The sequence below is a fragment of the Diorhabda sublineata genome, chromosome X (genome assembly GCF_026230105.1).
Source record: "Diorhabda sublineata isolate icDioSubl1.1 chromosome X, icDioSubl1.1, whole genome shotgun sequence".
In the NCBI taxonomy this organism is placed as follows: Eukaryota; Metazoa; Arthropoda; class Insecta; order Coleoptera; family Chrysomelidae; genus Diorhabda; species Diorhabda sublineata.
This window is the reverse complement of record NC_079485.1, coordinates 31,025,441-31,031,470: the sequence shown is the minus strand read 5'-3', so window position 1 is coordinate 31,031,470 and position 6,030 is coordinate 31,025,441.

Genomic DNA, 6,030 nt, shown 5'->3' with positions numbered 1-6,030 from the left:
ATAGAAAGGCAAAATGGCGAAGTTGGGTATTATGTTACAAAATTCCTACCCTGACATGGGTATTCTGCGCTCTACTTGCACAGGACTGGAAAGAGAGATTTGTTTACGATGTAATGAACATTGAACATTGAACAGAGAGAAGCTGACAATATCGTGGTGAAAATGTTCTGAGCACCAAAAAGACTGACCTGGACCAAACAACGATTTAAGCGAGAGAAAAGAAGGACCTGAAGAGCAAAAGAGGGAACCCAAACCTAAGTAATATGGTGAACAGTTCCAGATTGGTGTTCGGAAGAAGAGGGGTAGGTTTTAATTGGAAGGAGAAGTGATGAAACGCATTTCCTTAGCTGGAGAAAAAACCTAATTAAAACCTAAAACCTAAATTAAAAGCCAAAGTGATTTGTTGGTGAAAGTAGATCTCAATGTGATTTTAGAAATAGTTGGGATGAAATTATAGTACCTAATATGGAGGATGAGCCTCAATGTAGAGAATCTTCTGGAAGATTCATAAAGCGACAAAGTGATAAAAATTCGTGACTCTTGCAAAACCAATCTAAATAATAATTTACTATTATTATGAATATTATTTTTTTGACGGTCTTTTCTATTATCAATAAAAATAAATAATAATTGACATAAGTTCACTTGAACATAACCTACTCGCTCCCGAAATTTCCACATTAAGTTCATTGATACCGGGTATTTTTAAGTAGAGCCATATATATACTTATCCGTATATAATATAGGCCTAAATAATTCAAAAATTTTTCTTATATGTAAAGCATTTTTAAAGACTGACAGCTCTCCCTTTGAGAGCACCGACCAAAGATTTTTTTCTTTCTGTTTATGAGACGGACTAAGATGAATAATGGGTATAAGGTCACTAACAACCATGTTTCCTTCATAAAAACCAGATGTGAGATTTACAAATTCTGCTCTCAATTACAATAGATGCATTGTGAATAAATAGTATTTGGATGGAACAGGAGGCATTTGAAGGAATTTATTTAATCAACAAACCCTCGAGTATGAAAGACAAATATGTTGTAAATAAGGGTAATAAACAGACTTAAGACGTAAGAGGGAACATATAATTTCTATGTCTGTATTGGGCAGGGGAGTTTCACCCCGTATAAGGACGAATTTAGGTCTAAACTTTAGTGTCTTTTCTATTGTGAAAAGATTAAAAATTAAGTTATTAAGGTAGTCTGTGACGTGGAATGAGAAAGAAATAAATGTTTTGAATAAATTGTATAATTTGAAAGTAGTTAATTGTTTCTCTTTGGGTTTATTCAATCCACACAATGGAATTTACCAAATATCCATTCTAAATTGAATATATAAAGTTAAACTTATATTGGGCTACAGATAAACTGTAAAATTGTAATTGAATCAGAAAACAACAATTTGTATTGATTTTAAAATCGATTCTATTATAAAACTAATAGTACTGGGTAACTCAAAAAATTGGCAATAACGTGGCTTACGTACGCCATTGCCTTAATATGGTTGGGGCCCTAAGCAAGGATCAACCCTGGGACATGCCTCAGGACGTCAAGCAACCATCTAAGCTCCAATATCATAAAATCCAAATTGTGATTGCCTAGAAAAATTGAACGAGCTAGGCAAGAGCTGATAATCTCGCTAAAGCGGAGGCAGACAAGCCCTTCATGGGACCCGAACCTTTCTGTGGTATCAGCTACAGAACAATGGAAAAATAACTGGAAAAGAAGGAAGATAAGAGCAAAACCAATTATTGGGACAACCTAAAAGAGCTGAGAAAGGCAAATACTCTTTTGGGAAACTATAACCAAAGTAGATCTGCTGAATATATCAACCTAAGAAAGTACAATCTACTAACAGGAGTTCTATCGGGATATTATCGCCTCAACAAACACCTAAAGACGCTAGACACAGCAGATAATACGGCGTGCAGGTTTTATTGCACAGAAGACGAAATCTCTTCCCATATTCTCTCGAAGTGTGAAACACTAAGGACTCAGGGGGCACTGCACCTGGGTGCGTATGAAATAGAAGACGGAGATCTCTGGCAATTAAAGTCATCCCACGTTCTAGACTTTTTAATGGGAGTGGGATTAATGGATCAGCTGTAAACATTGGGTTCTCCAGTATCGCAGCAAGAAAGGGGAACACAATAGATCCTTTGGGTTACAATTTATACGAGACCCCAAATCGATACATATACACATAATGTGGTTTGAAAAGAGTCAGACATCTACAGTACTGAATATCTTAACGATGCATTATAGATAATATTGAACAGACAGTCTAGAAATTGAAAATTTTCAAAATTAGTTGAGCAACATGGGAAAATATTTATAAAAAATGTATAAGGACGACTTACACTGTTAGGAGTAGGATCAAATTTTGATACAAATAACATTCGATCCGTACGTAGAATACTTGCAGCAAATAACAAATTTTGTTCCTAGTATTTTCAACCCTTGCTGGACCAACAAATAGTCTTAAATATACCCACCATTTATTATTGAGTTCTGTTTTTTGAAAAGCGTTCAAAAGTATAAATTTGCTTCAACTACAAATCTTTTTAGTTCCACCTTGTAATACCACACAGAATTTTAGGTATCAGCGTTTTTCACAAAAATAATCAGTGAGGAATATAGCGAAGTTGTATTCTTATATAGTCGTATTCTTTTACACGAGAGCCTATTTACTAATCTAAAAGTTAGTATGGTTGTTTTAAATATTTTTCCAAAGTTTTGGGGCTTTTATTGTTCTTTTATAACCATAAACTATACCGGACAATAGAAAAAAAGTTTGGATTAGTCAAAAGCCTTATGTATTAAAGAGATTGCGCTACAGCTCGTGATGATTTTTAATCCGTCGAGATAAAGATAAATCTTTTAGGCAAGGTTAGGTTATGTTAGGATATTTCAGGTAAACGAAAAGGTAGTCCAAAAGCATAATACAATTCGTGAAGGATTCATCAAGAGTTTTGCCTGGACTTTAGTACCTAATCTACTTTGAAAATCCAAAAATTAAAACCTAGAATTTCTTAATCCTCTAGGTAAGGTTAGGTTAAGGTAGGAAAAAATCAGAGAAACCAATCGCAGAAGATGATTCATTCTCCACCTCGAAAATGCGAGCTCTCACACAAAAACGTTTTTGAACATCGATTTGATAGGTCATTAATTACCATACCAGTTCAAATTACATGTTTTGGAGAGTTACCTCTATCGGAATGGAAAAAATGCTTCCACAATTGCTTCAGACGCTTGCAAAAGTTTATTGATCTTAATAGAGAATATTTTGAGAAAAAATTAAATCAAATCCAATTATAAATATTTTTTTTAATTTATCTATCTCAAAATTTCATTAACAACCTTCGTATTAACAAAGATTTTCTTAATTCTAGAAAATGTGAGAGACGTCCAAAAATTTTGACTCTAAATGTATTTTCATAAACTGAACATATAATTAAATAACAAATTTTTTGATGAATAATTTCTTAACCAAAACAAACTAAGATTTTTGGTGTACCTTCGAAGAAATACTTTCTTATGGATCCGTATTCAGAAACTAATTTTAAAACGACCCACCGTATAATTATTTGCGGTCGCAGAATTAACAGAATATAACCTTGAAAAACAATATAATACCATGAAGTAAGATAGATCAGCAAGATTTCTCTGATAAATGAGAAACATCAATTCACAGAAAATATTCACAATAATTATTTTCCATAATTACGAAAAACAAATAAGAAATTGATAATTATACACGGTTAAACTGCTTAGGACTAGTCATTTCACTAACTGTTTCCAAAAATTTCTTATGGAGTTTAATTTTATAGAATAAAACTAAGAATTATTTTTTTTCGTGGAAACGCGTTGTCCTTACATGTATTGCGTGCATCGTACTAGTCAAACCTGATCGTAATATTCTCGGCAAAAGAGAAGAGTGGCATTTGATACTCGCAATAAAAAGTAATTTATGCTACACGAGACCACCAGTGGTTAAATTATCTCATAATATTTGTTTAAGGTTGAATGGTTACCTATAAAAAAGGATTAACGTGATTCAGGAATAATTAAAATGCTAGAAAACACAACTATCAATAGATTTTGTTTCAGGATATTTGATTTAATATAAACTACATTCACGGGTTGAACCGCGTTGGAATTTTGGAAATTTTCGACGTTTCGGCAACCACTTTAGGGTGGTTATTCGTTCATTGGTAAAATCACTCACAACATTCTACTTGACGCTGCTTTTTTCGCTGCGCAGATAATTCGAGGCAGCCACTTTCCACTAATTATTATCATATTTGAATGCTCTTGTAGAATCTTAGGAATACTTGTTTTGGAAATGTAGGTCTATGCAGCAATTTCTTCTGTTTTCTGCAGTAGTTACCGTCACAAAACAATTTTTAATTGTTGGAAATGATGTACTATAATAAAATAGATCGAAGCAGCAAGTTGTTTCTTTGTGTAAAGCTTGTTGAGACTTGTCACTTGACTTTACTAACGCACTGTATTTACTACATAAGTACAAATAACTGTCGAATAAAATTGCTCAGGGTGCTCAAAAATTTATATAAACAAACGCAAACTGAGTAGTTATATCGAAATAAAATGGATTACCGAACGATACAGAGTCAGAATACATAGCCGAACGCAGTATTTATTCTCTGGATTACTTGATGTAATGCAATGATGTAAACCAGGCTTAAGCACTGCTCAGGCATAAAAATTAAATTCACAAAGCTGCTGATTGTCGCATACAATCGATGGCTAGTCAGTCTAGCAATTGAGCTCTTTTGACCCTGTATTTTCGTGGGAGGTTATCACAACAAATCAGTTCAGTTATTTCTATCTTTGTATTTCTAAATTAAAAGAATGGAAAAACGGCAGGGCACAAGGAAAATCACAGAATGGAGACCGAGGAGCGAGAAAAGATTGCCTGGTAGACCAAAAAATAGATGATGATTAGAAGATATGCAAAATCTGGGAGTACGTGACTGGAACAAACAGATGCAGGACAGAGAAGAATGGAGAACAATAGTCGAAGTTGCAAAAATATATGATAGGCTGTAATTAAATAGGGTAAAATGTGGGCTGACCACCCACAAAAATACAGGGTCAAAAGAGCTCAATTTGAGCGGCTACAATTCTCAATAAAATGTATAGCCTTGTGTGTATATGTATTTCTAAATTACGCTAATGAACCTCACTGATTGCTTCACTGATTCGCATTGGTTTTGAAAATAATACGAGGGGGTATCCAAAAATAAGCGGAATTATTTTTTAAATGCTATATATTTACAAAACAACCTTATCCCCTTCAAAATACTCTCCATTACAAGTAATACATTTGTCCCAGCGGTGCTTCCACTGTTGGAAAAATTGTTTGAACTCATCTTTAGATATGACTGCAAGCTCCTGTCTCCTTGATGTCTTCAATGTTTTCATATCGCCGTCCTTTCATGCCCCTTTTCATGCGTGGAAACAAGAAAAAGTCGCACGTAGCCAGGTTAGGCGAGTAAGGTGCGTGGGGCAGCGTTATTTTTAACCAAAAACTGGCTAACAGTGATGGCGGAGTGTGCAGGGGCGTTGTCATGGTGGAAGAACCAGTCACCTGTTTGCTGAACCGAGCTCCAAGATATTTCACTGATTTCAGAAAGTTGATCAATTGTCTGTCGACGGTCTGTGCGCACAAGCTACGGAATTCTTGCAACATTTTCATCGATTCTGGAGTTCAGGGACATGCAGAGCGAGGTTTGTCATCAATCGACATGTCGCCATTTTTAAATCGAAAAAAACCACTCATACACTTGAGTTTTCCCCATAGCATCATCTTTGTAAGCAGTTTTCAACATTAAAACAGTTTCAGCAGAGTTTTTACCAGTAGAAAACAAAATTTCACTGAACTGGTGACGGGTTGCGCTAGGCAGGCCCTAACGGCAGAAAACAAAAGCTCCACCCATAGCAATGCTATTCCAGTTACTTTTGGGTATAGTTGTGGTAGGATGTGGAAAAAATTAAAAGA